The sequence below is a fragment of the Mytilus trossulus genome, chromosome 10 (assembly GCF_036588685.1).
Source record: "Mytilus trossulus isolate FHL-02 chromosome 10, PNRI_Mtr1.1.1.hap1, whole genome shotgun sequence".
Lineage (NCBI taxonomy): Eukaryota > Metazoa > Mollusca > Bivalvia > Mytilida > Mytilidae > Mytilus > Mytilus trossulus.
Genome location: NC_086382.1, coordinates 10,762,078 through 10,775,744, shown reverse-complemented (window position 1 = coordinate 10,775,744; position 13,667 = coordinate 10,762,078). Strand labels below are relative to the sequence as shown.

The 13,667-nt window shown below is 31.3% G+C and overlaps 1 long non-coding RNA gene across 2 annotated transcripts in view; it reads left to right on the top strand.

Moving 5' to 3' along the window:
* The window catches only part of LOC134686028 (uncharacterized), a 33,240-nt gene extending 22,002 nt beyond the window's left edge, over positions 1-11,238 (top strand). For both annotated transcript variants that reach the window (XR_010101507.1, XR_010101506.1), the window contains exons 2-3: positions 9,818-10,025; positions 11,037-11,238. This is a non-coding gene — a long non-coding RNA (uncharacterized LOC134686028). The remainder of the gene's footprint in view (positions 1-9,817; positions 10,026-11,036) is intronic.
* Positions 11,239-13,667: the final 2,429 nt, after the last annotated feature.

Sequence of the window (13,667 nt, the reverse complement as noted above, 5' to 3'; positions counted from 1 at the left end):
GTGAGAATAATTTACATGTTATTGAACAATTAACTTTCCTAAAAACTTTTAAATATTTATGTTTTTTTTATAAATTTTAAGCTATACAATTCTTACTTGCATCTCTGAAATGTGCTTCTATGTGGTTTTGTTAGCAATTTCTGTACAGGTCTGCTAAAGGCTCAAATTGACATTTCACCCAATTTCACCATTTTCCCTCCAAAATTTGGGTTTTAAGGCAAAATTTTTATTTTTCCTTATTGGTGACCCTTGTATTTGCCAGGGACGCATACATGTATATATAAGTCCTTGTATTTGCTTAATATTTGAAGCTATATTTCAGCTTTGTACATTACAGATTTGGACCAGGTCACACCTGAGGTATCACAGACAGTTTTTATTTGATATCCCATAAAAATATGTCAGCACCTCTATTTTCCCTATAGTCCATCAGCTAGTTCTCAAAAGCGCTCTAGTTAAGGAGTTTGTGTTACACCCCAGGGTACCGCGATTTTTTTTGATAGAATTCAATTTCATTATCTTATTGATAAAATACAAGGTGTTAGACTAACAAAAAAGTGTCCAAAAGAGGTTTAAAAACGTCCCTTTCAATGGTCCCCTCATTTAGCAATCACGACTAAGTAATTTTTAATTAAATTTTTTGATATAAAGCGACAAAAAAAAATAAAGTAAAGGTGTAAAACAACTAAAACAGATACAAAACTATCATATTTAATGTTAGTCTGAAGATTTTTTGTTTTGAAAAAAAGTTTTTTTACATTACAAACAATCCGATTTTTTGGGTTAAAACTAAGGCATATTTTTTCCTTTCATAAAGAAACTCGTTATAAATTTACCCGTTTTAGTTAATTAAACTTTAGAATTAATCAATATACAATGTTTCAACCATTTGCAGTATTTATATATCGTCTAAAATATGAGATATTTGATAAAATATATGTACGTGCAAATACTAGTTAAATTACGGAAATCATCATATTACCGTCTTTGATTCAGTATACAACATGCACAATGCATTCACACATAAGCATTATCAATTTGCAACTAAAAACACACATGTAAATGTCGATTTATGATGTTTTGGTGAGACAAATTATTTTATAAAGTGAATGTGTAACAAAATATTACTGAAAAAGTACAAATAAGGGTTGTTTTTTTTGCGTTCAGAAAAGGTGCACTCAATAAAAGTGTGCTTGATTACATTTTGTGTTTTGGCTATGTAGTGATTGACTTAAGATTATTAAGTCATTCAATCGACAAACATCGCTTTGAATGAACGTCAAATAGTGAGTTATGAGAATTGGCCATACTTTTTACGTTCTTAGGTTTCTAAGAGAAACAAAAAAATTGGCTTTGTTGTTTTCAGTTTAAATAAAGATTCTGTTAAGCGTTGGTTGTTAAATGTACATGAAATTGTTATCAAAGGTACCAACATTATAATTTAGTGTGCCAGACGCGCGTTTCGTCTACATAAGACTCATCAGTGACGCTCATATGAAAATATTTGTAAAGCCAAACAAGTCCAAAGTTGAAGAGCATTGAGAATCCAAAATTCCAAAACAGTTGTGCCAAATACGGCTTAGGTAGTCTTTTTCTGAGATAAGAACATCCTTAGTTTTTCGAATAAATCAAAGTTTTATAAACAGGAAATTTATATAAATGACCACATTATCGATATTCATGTCAACACAGATTGTTGACTACTGGGCTGGTGATACCCTCGGGGACGAAACGTCCACCAGCAGTGGAAAGAGCTTCAATATCCTTAAAATTCGAGATTTGTTAGGAATGGGTAACCCTGAAACATCCGCACAAAAAGAACTATAAAAAAAATCGAATGAAGCGAGACAAAACTGATGTTATGAAATTGTTTCAGACACTGCAAAGCTGGCCAAATCCATTTGAAACATCTGAGCAGTTATATGGCTTGTTCTCGGTTCTGTTGCTTCTTCGGAATTAATGTGCAACCTTCTAAACTCGTATGAAAAGGGAAAGTTTGCTTCAAAAATTTTCATTAATGAACGGCTTATACAAAAGTCAACCGATATCTTCAAAACAATTAAAAGATTATCATTGCTTACATTTTTAAAAAAGGAAATAAAAGACAAGCAGTTAATGGCTGATAAGAACAACAAAACATTGAGAGCAGATAAAAAAAATGTCGCCTGCTTGTCATAGCCCAGACAAGATAGTTGGTTGCGCAAAAGGCTCTCCAGTTTGAATTAGGTCCTCTTCCAATGTATCTTGCAAACTTTGATGGCACACATGTAATGAAAATTAAAATCTGTCCTGGATGGTATTTTATAAAAATGGTCATTCCTAAGGAGAGCATGCGGATATGCGGACTCGAAAATCAACCAATCAAATTGCTGGATTTTATGTTTCGAGCATGATTTTTTGTGCTCCGAGCACTGAGCAAAGTTTTATGCCTTCAAGGCCTGGTAAGGATTTTCGTAAATGGCTATCACATTTCTTTGGTTTGGCTTACTTGCCAGTGACATGATTAAAGCATGATTTGTTGAATTGATAGCCGATTTTCCATCTGACGGTAGATGGATCATGCATAAAGTTTGCGGATTACATCTTGGAGTTTTATACAGATATCATTTCGAGATTTCCACAAACCATTTGGGCATCACCTCCTGACCCCGACCAAAAGAGAACAACGAATGGTGCCGAGTCTTTTTATGCCCACCCGAAAGAGCAGAGTGACTCAAGCCATCCTATCATTTGTGTTTGTGTCGATGAGTTATGAGTCAGTTATCGGAAATGCAAACAACATCTTGCATTAAGATGTGAACTCTAACTGTAAAAGTACCCCTTCGGAAATATGAAAAGGAGAAGATGGACTTCTTCTTGAACAAAATACAAAACTTGTAAACGGTGAATGTACTACTGTGGGCTTTGTACGACGTTTTGGTTACAAATATTCTACCAGAACTGATAAAAAGCCTCTGAATTATTCTTTGTGTTATTTTGTCCTTCGAGACATTTTATTGGACACGGAAAAATGACGATGTTTTTAAATTCAGACCGCAGTAAGATAATGGTGATTGCAGATAGTTTCTTTAGAACATGTATATTTTATCTGGTATTATTAAAATCCATTTTCGTCCGTTATATCCTATGAAAATGAAGGCAGAATGTTATTTTGCGGGTTGAGCAGCTAATTGGGACATTTTTTCTCTTTTTTATTAAAACACTTCTGATGATATTCCTACCATTACAGTTAAAAACGTCTGCTACTTCGTTTAACTTTAAATGTATACAATACAGTTGTAAAATTTTAAACCATTCTTCTTACTTATGAATCCGCACTGGGATTTCAAAGACGCACATAAAACAAATTTGTAACAATGGACACCCTTGAAATGACGTTATAGGCATCGAAATGAGCAAAGTTTTTCATTAAAAAATAGACAAATCAAATAATCTATGTTATTGATTTCTATGGTACATTTCCTTTCGAATGATATGCATAACAGGGATATTTATTGTATAGGATAAGTGCTTAAATTTGAATAACCCGCCTTCAAACCCGTATTTCGAAAGTGACACCAATATCGTGCGCAACGTCAATTTTTGCCAATTTGCGGGAACGTAAAACGCCAGCTAACTACAGAAAATTTAATCCGGGTATAATTTTCACTCTTATTTTTCAACCCAAATTCTAATTAAAAAAAACTTTGTTCTTGATTACCTTTGATCTCATCTATCCAACTTTTTTTTACCTGTACTACATATATTTTTTAAAAAGTTGGATAAATGAGAATGAACCGATCAAACACCCGTATAAACAGATAAACAGCGTTTGTTTAATGGTTAACATTGCACTGGGCAGTCGCACGTGTCGTAAATAACAAGCCAATAAACAATATAATAAAGTTGTAAGGTAATAAATATTTCAGGTATTGGGCATTTGCCATCATCATGATTAGATTATCTAATTGTCAAAAACACTTAAAATTTTAAATTTCAATTTACTAAACACAAAATATAAGTACTAAAATGTATATTTAAGCAATAAAATGTATGATACCATATTTCACTGTTTTAATAGAGAAAATTACGTAAAGAAAATGGAGCGTGGTATCTTTTTTAATTAAGATTAAAACTTTCTAAAAGGAAACTCTTTAGGACTTCTAAATGGTGTATTTCAACTGTGCTTAACTTATTTCATCATTAAAGTTATTTGTCCTAGTTAATTGTGCGGATGTCAGATTTATGTAACACATTTCTTTATCTTTATAAGGAAAAATACGGATATTACGTTCAAATTCTCTTAAAAGAAACGTTCAAGACAACTTCCCTCTGATCTTCATTAATATCGAAATACTTGTAATACATGTACATCCTGAATAAATCAATTGTTGTTTTTTTATAAAATTTAGAAAAAAAATAAACGTTCTAAAACTTTTCCCGTAAGAGCCTTATCTTTCATTATTCTGTCTGTATAGATGCTCCATGGTCTCTATATCTTATCCCTTATGACCATGAAATTTTCTTCCAATTAATGTGTCGTGACTTTCTATTGGCTCCTTTTTTCAGATAATCAATTTTCTCAGAATATTCAGATAATCCCGGATTTTCTCAGATAATCCCGGTTTATCTCAGATAAACTAAGATTATCTCAGCTTAATTCAAATTCGAAAAAAATCTAGTTTATCTGAGAAAATATAGAAAATTCATTATCTGGAGAAAATCCCGGTTTATCTGAAAATTCTGAGATAAACCGGCATTATCTGGAAAAATCGAGATAATCCCGGTTTATCTGAGCTTAATGTAAAAAATTGAGATAATCCTAGTTTATCTGAGAAAATCCTGGTTTATCTGAGATAATTTAGGATTATCTATAAAAGTGGTTCAGGCGTGCCATAGATATTTGATGACATGGCAGTTATTCAACCCATTACTAGGATACCAAGAACTTTTTTATTTGGCAATTGTTATTTTAGTTTTAGTTTAGAAAAGAGGTCCCGCATTAATTTTGTCACTGATTAGTATCCCACAATATCCATAAAAAAATTAAAACAGCAGGTCCTTGGGAGGGCAAAGCATTACGATAAGTTTTAGACCATCACAATCAATGGAAGAAATGTTTGTTAGTTGAGGAAAACAAAGTTGCTCTTGTTGAATTCTTTGTTTCGAAAAAGAGTAAATAATCCTGTAGATTTACACTTAAATGTATTAATTCATTTGTATCACATGGAAGTATGTGCCACAAAATAAATGTTGGAAATGAAACAGCGTAGAATGGTTTTATCTTATAATCAAACATGAAGAAGCCGATTACAAAATGTTTCTTAATGCAAAAAATATGCAGCTGACAAAAGTTACGACTCCATTGTTACAAAACCTTCTGACATTGATGTGGAAGTATTGGCTTACTATTTTCCCAGTTGCATATCAATTCTAACATCGTTAGATTGGTGAGAATATTTGTAGAAAACTGCCAGGATTTCACAGCAGTACAGGTTGTGATTCAGTAAGTGTTTTGTCTGGTAAAGGAAAAAAAGCAAAGTATTCGACTTTTTGACACGTTATGTGTTTTCGGAAGGTCTATTCCATCGTGGTTAAAACTTTGAAGAGGTTGACGAAGAGTTGGCAAAACACTCGAGAGGTTTTCGTGTTCTATATATGGCTACTAAATTAAAAATATCGATGAATAAAGATCAGAACGTTTTGAAATGCAACTAAAAAAAAATTTATTGTCATCTACTGCCCCCAACAAAAGATGCACATTAAACCATCCAACTTTTAGACGAAGATTTGGAAATCTGCACTTAAACACAACACTGGTCTGTTGCTAAACAACTACAGTTGGATTGTTTAGAACGATTTGATCAGTATCAATTGGATAGACCAACCACCAGCGTTAGATGCATTAATAATTCTGAAGTGCTGTTCATTTAAAGCTGGTTGTGCCAACAACAGATGTTAATGTGTTCAACAATGTTTATCCTGAACAGATACCTGTATGTAAATGCTCGAAAGCTTGTAGATATTAGGACTATCAAAACGTTGATATTGCTAACGATGACGACGAATATGATGGAAATGAATATAATGATAATTCGGTAGATGATGATTCTATGGATTGGCCTTCTGCGTGACCTTAAAATGTAGTGATTCGGTTGTTAAAAAAAATAAAAAGATAGAGATCTAGAAATCCTTACAGTTTTGTGTGTTTTAATATGTAAGTTAGTTCATGAATATGATGTAAAAATTTATGATAGAATCGTGCATTTCTAGTTGCCTATGTTTGTGTCTGCCGTTGAGTCTATGTTTTTGTTTCTTACCTTTAAACGGTTTTTTTCAACAGCCTTTAAATTGTAGTTACATTATGCTCTATGTTTCAATATAAAAAAATATACCATTTTTGTCAAGAAAATTAGTACTTTTGCTTCTTTTCATTCAAAATCATGAATTTTGGAAATTACCCTCCCCCTTTTTTCTTGGTCCTCTACGATTTAAAAATTAATTGTAAATTAGCCTGTGTTTTAATAAGATACGATTTGTTCCATTTAATAAAAAGAATAGTAATTGATTATTGGTTATTTTTACATTTTTCTGTTAATATGTGCAAAACAAAATTTTTGATATACCCTTAAATAAGTTCACTTTTAACCACTTTTGGACACTTTTTCAAAAGTCTAACACCTCTTAAAATATTCTTCATACATTACTCTTTAAATTTATACCAAAAAATTGCGGTACCCTGGGGTGTAACACAGAATTGAAATTTTGCCCTACCAGCTGATGGACTACTATCATTTCATTGAAAATGGTCCCTTTAACATGCTTGTACCTATTTAAAGTAAAATTTTGAGCTTAAATGGTCTGGAACCCCTATTTTTTTCGACAAATTTGAGGTACCCTTTGTAAAGATTAAAATAATACGGCATTCTGATAGAGACTTTGAATAAGTCTGAGCCATCTTAACTGTGTAAAATCAAAAGTAGCAGCACGAAATAAAGTTAAAATGAATATGAGTCCCCTGTATTATATTTTAAACACCGCTTTTTTGATGATCAAGTAATTACTAAATGAATACTGGAAAATAGCTGTAGAATGCTCTCTGAACATAAAATTTGCATCAAATAATAAAAAGCTTCATTTTAATCAACATAGAAATATGTTTAGAATTTGATGATTTATTGGGTATATATATATGATATTGCCTTCACTCAGTTATAAACTAGAAAAAAAGTAATGTTTAGCTCACCTAGCCCAAAGGGCCTACTGAGCTTTTCCCATCACTTTGCATCCGGCGTTGTTACTTTTACAAAAATCTTCTAGAACTCTGAAACTACTTGGCCAAATTAAACCAAACTTGGCCACAATCATCATTGTGGTATTTTGTTATAAAAATATGTCAGATGACCCGGCCAACCAGCCAAGATGGCCACCATGGCTAAAAATAGAACATAGGGGTAAAATACAGTTTTTGGCTTATAACTCAAAAACCAAAGCATTTAGAGCATATATCTGACAAGGGTATAATTGGTATAATTGTTTAACAGGTGAAGATCTATCTGACCTGAAATTTTCAGATGAATCATACAACCCATTGTTGGGTTGCTGCTCCTGATTTAGTAATTTTAAGGAAATTTTGCTGTTTTTGGTTTTTATCTTTAATATTATTATAGATAGAGATAAACTGTAAACAGCAATAATGTTCAGCAAAGAAAGATTTACAAATAAGTCAACATGACCGAAATGGTCAACAAGGTCAATTAATCCCCTATGGAGTTATTGTCCTTTATAGTCAATTTTTAACAATTTTCATAAAATTTGTAAATTTTTACTAACATTTTCCTCTAAAACTACTGGGTCAAGTTCATTATTTATAGAGATAATTTTAAGCAGCAAGAATGTTCAGTAAAGTAAGATGTACAAACACATCACCATCACCAAAACACAATTTTGTCATGAATCCATCTGCTTCCTTTGTTTAATATTCACATACATGTAGACCAAGGTGAGCGACACAGGTTCTTTAGAGCCTCTAGTTTAAAGTCTAGAATACCTTTTTATACAACCATAAAATTTTTGCAATCATATAATTATATTTGTATCACATCATCTTTGTGGTCAGCTGAGCATCTTTAGAAGACGGATGGTTTCCAGATAATAACTTTAGTATAAGTTAATCATGTTAATAGAAATGAATAGAATTTTAACACAATGTTTAAAACAACAAAAGGAAGCTTGGGATTGATATTGGGGGTTATGGTCCCTAAGGTTTAGGATAAGGGGACCAAAACAAGCATTTATCTAGTTTCAGGACAATAAGTTGTGTATAAGTATTTCAATTCCTCTGAAATTGTACCACAATGTTAAATATTATAAGAAGAAGGTTGGAATTTATTTTTAGGGTTATGGGGCAAACAGTCATGAATGATGGGCCAAACACAAGCATTTTTGTAGTTTTAAGTTAATGACTTGTGTAAAAGTGTACATGTATGATCTTTCTAAAATTATACCCCAATGCTCTATACTACTATGGGATGGTTAGGATTGGCTGAGGGTATAGATAAAACTATTTATGAATAAGGGGCAAAAAAGATGAAAAACAATCATTTTTCTGGTTAAAGGATAGTCAAGACAATTTGAAAGCTGTGTAAGGGAGGTAATCCAAAAGTTATATTTGAATTATTTCACACAACTTTTAAGGTGGTACCTAACACCACAGGGAGATAACTCTGTAAAGTCAGCTAAACGTTGTAATTACGTTGTGTTGTTAAAGGGATATTAAGCTTTTCAATGATCAAAATGAGTGTTTGTCAAACTGCTATATAACCAGTGTAATTTTTTCTGATAAAACGGTTGGTTCAAAAAAAAAAAAAAAATATATATTTTTGTCAAAAAGTCAAAGTTAATACTTTGTCAAAATTTTAAGAAAATTAAACGAGCCAAATTAATTTTAGTTCGGTACCACCTTAAAGATGTGATTTTGAAATTTACCAACATATATAACTTCAGTAAAAATCAGTTATTTGAAGTTATATATGATAACTTAAGTTTAATTAAAAAAAATGCCAATAGTTTTAGCATAAGTAAATATAAATCTTTGAAGTTTGAAACCACAAAAAGGAAGGTTTGGATTGATTTGGGGGTTAATTTATGGTCCCTTTGGTGTAGGAAAAAGGGGTATAAAAGGGGCCCAAATAATCAATTTTCTATTGTCCAGACAATAATTTGTAGTACAGTTTATAGAATTGCCTGAAGTTTCCACACCACAAAGGATAGTAAGGGTTGGAATATTGGAGTTATGACTCAATCTGTTTATGAATTAGGAGCAACAAAAGGGGAAAAAAAGGGTTTCCTGGTTAATGGACAATTACTTTAGATTTGTTTCTTTTTGTTGGTGCCTTTTTTTGCTAGTTCTTTTATGAATTTTTATGCTCTACCTTCAATAGTAGAGAAGCATTATGTTTTCTAGTCTGTGCGTCCTTTCGTCTGTTTGTTTGTCTGTCCATCCATTCTTCCCACTTCAGTTTAATGTTTTTGGTCAAGATAGTTTTTGATGAAGCTGATGTCCAATCATTTTGAAACTTAGTGCAAATGTTCCTTATGATATGATCTTTCTTATTTTAAAACAAAATTAAAGACTTTTGACCCCATTTTTATGGTTCACTGAACATAGAAATTAAAAGTGTTCCCTCAGTTTCAGGTTAAAGTTTTTTAAGTCAAGGTAGTTTTTGATGAAGTTAAAGTCCAATCAATTTAAAACTTAGTACACATTTATCATTAAAAAAGCTGATTGTGTCGTTTCATATTAATTAAAATTTATTTACCTAATTTATAATTTCAGCTTTTCCATGCATTGTAAGATTTCCAGAATATAGAACATGTAGTTCCTGATAAAAAAAAACACCAAAAGATTGCTATGATAAAACTGTTGAGTATCTATTTGTAGTACAGAATGCATCAAGATGGTGGTATGCTACATATATAATATTGATACTATGACAGATGAGAAAAGAAACTGAAGACATAACCAAATGCTGAAGTCAGCAAAGGTATGATTATAACTGTTATTGATGTTTGAAGAAGTGTGTCATTATAGCATCTACAAATATTTCAATCAAACATGGTTCAGTACTTAAGACTAGTTTTAATTTAAAAGAATTAAATGACTACTAACATCCATTGCTAATAACAGCTTATGAACCTCCTTTTAAAAAAAAGAGGGGTGAAATATACCATAGCAACATCCAAACTCATAAATCGAAAATAAACTGACAACGCCATGGCTAAAAATGAAAAAGACAAACAGACAATTAATAGTACACTAGAAACAACATTAAAAACTAAAAACTGAGCCACACAAACCCCACCAAAACTGGGGGTGATCTCAGGGTCTCCAGAAGGGTAAGCAGATCCTGCTCCACATGTGGCACCCTTTGTGTTGCACATGTTATTACAAACTTGGTATATATATATAGTCTATTTCGGTAGGTCACATTCATGAAAAGGAAAGGGGATTGTAGGTACGAAGTAAGAAACATCCGATATCATCTGTGAAATGGTTTATCCATAATGGTCAACCAACTGTGATGATTGGGTAACCTGTATTATATTCAGGGGTGAATTCAGACATTCCTAAAGGGGGGGTTCAAACTAAATGTCTCCATTCAAGTGCATTGATCGTCTCAAAAAAAGGGGGGTTCCAACCACCGGAACCCTCCCCTTGGATCCACCACTGATATTTGAGAAATTGCCACAATACATTTTGTTGATATCAAATTAAAGTTGAGAAGCTACGCCCTACGGTAATCTATAAATGTTTATCTATTTTTCATTGTCTACTCTCACCTTGATTAGTAAATAAATAAAAATCATGTTGGAAGAAAAATTTAGTCATGCATGTGTATATGTTTTAGGAACTAATTGTGGTATATTCTTCAGATTGAAACATGCAACAGAAAGTTCAATCATAACCATGAAGCAGGCAAGACATTTCAGTATGTACAATCTTGTAAAAATATGTCAAACTATGTCAAAGCATATTTTTTGTTTTGTTTTTTCAGATTAAGATATAAAGAGTAGATATTTTCCTGAAGATCTCATTTATGTCTCGAATGTGAAGGGAACAGAAGCTATCATGATGATTCTTTAAAGAAAAGATACAGAAACACAAGCTCCTGTAGACACTTATGAAAAAGAAGATGTTTTTGCAATGAATATGTGTGAATGTGATAAATTATGGCAAATCAACATGGTCAATTAACAACAATATGTTCTACACATTTCCTAGATTTATAAGTTTCATAACATTTAGTTGAGGCAAACTAAAGTTAGATAACGGAAAACGAAAAAAAATGGCAAATAAATATTGTTATTAAATACTCAGTTTTAGTTATTTTTATTTTGATATTAAGAAATATACTGTATTAGATAAATACTAGTTATACATTTAAAAAATTAGTAACCCTCATGTCTCCCTGCATTAGAAGTTGCATAATTTAGCATTTACAGATGAAATATAATTGTGAGTAAAGTTCAACATGTGAAATAGTCTGACTGGATATGACAGAACATCAAAAGAAATGACGAAAAATTACACATCTTATCAAAATAGTACTACTAGAAACTAAAAGCTACTTGCAATTTTCACTGGTTTTGAGATCAGTAACAGTCTGACAAGGAAAGAATTTAATGAACATGATTATGATGCCTCTTGATAAATATAAAAACATATTGACTGTAAAATAATTACCAGTTACCAATTATATCTGTTGTTTACAAAATTTGTTATTTGGAAATATCTGTTGAATGTTTTGAAATTAAAATGTGTTAACTGAAATGATTTAAAGAATTGAAGTCTTTAAATGATACAAAAGCAAGGATACATTGAATGATTGCAATTGAGACAACTACTAGCCCTGCATAGTAGGGCATTGATGTAAACAAGTACAGGTCACCTGAAGTCTTCAACAATGAGCAAAAGCCTGAATTTAAAGATCGTTATACATGGGCTTATTAAGTCCCAAGATAATGCTATCTACATCATTTGCTTTCAAATTTTTGTTAGTATGTTTCTGATGAAGGTTAATTAAAATAAGCCCAGCACACTTAATTTGTGAACTGTTTTTATTAAATTTCAAAAGAGAAAGCTAATAGACAAATTTAAGCAAATAACAAAAAAAGGAAATCCATTTAATATGGCAGACAGTAACCAAACACAACCAATGGACATAATGAACATGTTTTTAAATGCTCAAACTGCAATAATAACATTAGATACAAAAACATCTTATATAATGCTGGATTACACAAAAGTGTTTAAATCATCTGCTCTTCTCTGGTGTTTAAAAATTGTACAGATTTGGTGTCACAATATCTCAGTAGCATGGATTAGAATCCCGGCATGGGAAGAACAAAAAAATTTTTTGAAAGCAAATTTACAGATCTTACATTGTTGGGTTGATGATTTGACGACTAAATGCATGTACATGTACAATATATACAAAAAGTTGGCTGCTATTGAGACAAAGGCAGAAATCATAGTGCAACAAAACATGTTTATTACAGATATAATAACAACAAACTAAAATAACACTTACCACTACTAAATGAATAGGAACTTTCAGGAACTAATTGCAGCTACTGTCCAGGTTATGTTAAACAAATCACCTCCAACTGATCTGTTCAGTGAAGAGTTTTTACCATTGAAATGAAATGTGAACACATTCCAATCTTTTGGCAGACGTGGCATTTATACCTATATCCAAGGGTACCTATATCTCGTGGTGATAACTAACCATTTTTTTCTTCTTTTTGTTTAATTTTGAAAAAAAAAATGTGGAATTTAAATTTTTTTCAGCATTTTGGAAAAATATAATTTTGTAAATTTTTCATGTTTTTTTTCATTTATTTTTATAAGAATTAAATTTAAAAAGAAATTTTTTTTTAAATATTTTTTTTTTTCTTTAATTTTGAAAAATTTGATTTTTTTTGAAATATTTTGCATTTATAAATTTTTCAAACTTTAATAAAAAAAAGTTAATTTTAGTTGCCTTCGTCCATGCAAGCATGGACTAAGTTAGCCTTGGTTGCCTTCGTCCATGCATGCATGGACTAAGTCTGTTGTGTTAGTCCATGCAAGCATGGACTAAGTTAGGGTTAGTTGCCTTAGTGCATGCATGCATGGACTAAGTCTGTTGTGTTAGTCCATGCATGCATGGACTAAGTTAACGTTAGTTACCTTCGTCCATGCATGCATGGAGTAAGCTTAGTTTCTAAATTTTCATGTTTACAAATCATGAAAAGGTTAAGCCTTACTATCAAGTTTTGCAATTTATTTCCTAAGGTAAGTTATAATGCACAATATGTATGTAAAACATAATAAATAGGTTGAATATGAAAAAAAAACAACTAAACAGAAAAAAAGGTAATTACATCAAATTAAAAAATAATTGAACTAACACCATGAAATTAAGAGGTAAGAAGAAATGGAGGTTTTCTAAACTTGATGTTGATTTCCAGTTTTATTTAATACCTTGTTCTGAGTAAAAAATGTATCTGCTAAATTAGATGGAAATAACATGTGTACTATTTATTAAAAACTGTATATGAGTTTGAATGTATTATATTTTCAATCTGTTGAATGTAAACACTGATTCAAACATTAATAAAAGTTGATTCCTAAAAAAAAATAA